The sequence below is a fragment of the Engraulis encrasicolus genome, chromosome 3 (genome assembly GCF_034702125.1).
Source record: "Engraulis encrasicolus isolate BLACKSEA-1 chromosome 3, IST_EnEncr_1.0, whole genome shotgun sequence".
NCBI classification, from domain to species: domain Eukaryota; kingdom Metazoa; phylum Chordata; class Actinopteri; order Clupeiformes; family Engraulidae; genus Engraulis; species Engraulis encrasicolus.
The window spans coordinates 55,785,354-55,787,853 of record NC_085859.1 but is presented as its reverse complement, the minus strand read 5'-3'; the positions used below and the strand labels follow the sequence as shown (position 1 = coordinate 55,787,853).

Here is a 2,500-nt window from a genome sequence, read left to right as displayed (position 1 = left end):
ACCTTGGCCAGACCAGCACTTGCAGCTCTTTGCACTCGGGTTAGCCAGGCTAAGCACTTGCCTCAAGTAAGTCTATTAATGTGGACCTCATTCAAAGTCTTCCTCACACTGCCACTACACAGCACGAGCCCTGACTTCCTTGCTTTGGGTTATGGTGGTGCAGATGACATGGCCCCATAAAAGCACATGTGATTAAGCAGCCCTGTAACTCTCATCTCCAAATAGAGAAGAGGAGTGGCTACGCTTTGCTACCGGGACGCCGCTATCTTACGGCCTTGTTAAACGCACTATCACACCTCACACCAGGCTCCCATTGAGTGCGTCTGTGGTAAATGTGCTACTAAATGTCATGTCTTTCACGGAAGCACCCTCTGCTTAATGTATGAGGAATGCATTCAGGCCCGCAGGACGCTGTGTGTGTGAGTGTGTGTGTGTGTGTGTGTGTGTGTGTGTGTGTGTGTGTGTGTGTGTGTGTGTGTGTGTGTGTGTGTGTGTGTGTGTGTGTGTGTGTGTGTGTGAGAGAGAGAGAGAGCGAGCGAGAGAGAGAGAGACAGCGAGCGAAAGAGAGAGAGAGAGAGAGAGAGAGAGTTTTAGTATGTATGTGGGTTATTATGCAAATCTATGTGTGTGCTTTTGTGTATGGGTGAGCATGTGTATGTGTGTTTGTGTGTGTGGGAAAGTGTGTGTGTGTTTCTGCGAGTAATGTGTGCTTGTGTATCTGTCGGTGTGTGTGTGTGTGTGTGTGTGTGTGTGTGTGTGTGTGTGTGTGTGTGTGTGTGTGTGTGTGTGTGTGTGTGTGTGTGTGTGTATGTGTGTGGGCAGGCAGCTTGTCTGTCACATGGCGGCGAGCTGTCAGGCGCGGACAGACGGCTGACACACGACTAAATGAGAACGCTGTTGCGCATGCAGCACCAGACAGGCCTGTCGCTCCCACAAGATGGAGGGAGGAGAGAAGAGGAGTGGAGAGAGGGAGGGAGGTGAAGAGGGTGAAGAGAAGGAGGGGAAGGAGAAGGGAGGGAAGGAGAGAGAGATAGAAGAGAAGGAGAAGATGTGGACAGTGTGTATTTGAGAGAGATAGAGAGACAGAGAGAGAAAGAGAGAGAGAGAGAGAGAGAGAGAGAGAGAGAGAGAGAGAGAGAGAGAGAGAGAGATATTAAGGGGTGAAGACAGAAGACAGGGGCCGCGAGACTGAAGGAAACAAAGAGAGAACAAGTGTTTTTGCTGAAAATAAATGAGAAGGCGAGATCAGTGGTGCAGATACACACACGCACACGCACACGCACACACACACACACACACACACACACACACACACACACACACACACACACACACACACACACACACACACACACACACACACACACACACAGAGACACACACACACACACACACACACGCACACACACACGCACAAAATCTATCTGTGAAGATCTGCCTCATCCTAGCCTGCATGGTAATCAGATAGTGCTAGTGCTCTCTCTTACATGCCAATGTCTTCACAGGGGAAAAAAGACAGAATGTGAGAAGAAGTAGTGAGAAATGAAAAAAATGGAGTGAATGAAGTGAGACGAGAGAGAAGGCGAGAGACTGCAAAAACAGGAGAGAGGAGAAATGAACAATAGAGATGGCAAGTGCGTAGGAGAAGGGTAAAGGAGGGGAGTGTGAGAGAGATGGAGATAACATCTATAAAGGGAATACAGTGAAGGGGAGAAAGAAAGGGATGAGAGAGAGAGAGAGAGAGAGAGAGAGAGAGAGAGAGAGAGAGAGAGAGAGAGAGAGAGAGAGAGAGAGAGAGAGAGAGAGAGAGAGAGAGAGAGAGAGAGAGAGAGAGAGAGAGAGAGCTGCTGTAAAGGCCCTTAGGGTATTTCACAAGCTACCGACTCATAATTAAAAGTACAGTACTGTGCATTTATTAGCATACACCTATAACACACTGCACGCTACACACACACAAACACACACAGATAATGAGTCTATTAGCATATCGGCATGCAGTTTTACCTAAGACACACACACACACACAGTAGTGATGGGAGTCAATTGACAGTTGATTCCACATAGAGAGGCTAACAGAGGTACAGTGTAGCGTGCAGGTCTTTCATGATGCTAAAGACAGCTTTGTTCTGGCGCTGCTCGGCATCACGCCCCACTTCACCGCTACTCCAGGCTGATTGAACTGCAGCTCCACCTGACTGCTCACGTACATGCTCAACACACGTGCCAACAGCAACATGACTGAGAACATCCCAGCATTACACAAGTAGACACACACGCGTACAAGTATGCACACGCACGCACACACATGGAACGGGTTCATTTTTTTCCTTCTTGCCATTGTGTGTAGTGGAGGGGAAATACTGCGCTGGCCCTACCTATGGGAACGAGGCGGTGGCCTCTCTCAGTTGGCTTTGGAAATGTAATCGCCAATGCTGCACGTCCTCAGCAGTGTATTTGTGTCTTATTTCTTCAGAATGGTTGGTGAACAGCACAACACAAC

At 48.7% G+C, this 2,500-nt stretch overlaps 1 protein-coding gene across 1 annotated transcript in view; it reads right to left on the bottom strand.

Annotated features, from left to right (window-relative positions):
• Positions 1 to 2,500, bottom strand: part of dab2ipa (DAB2 interacting protein a) — a 172,134-nt gene that overhangs the window by 98,988 nt on the left and 70,646 nt on the right. The gene's annotated exons all lie outside the window — the stretch shown is intronic.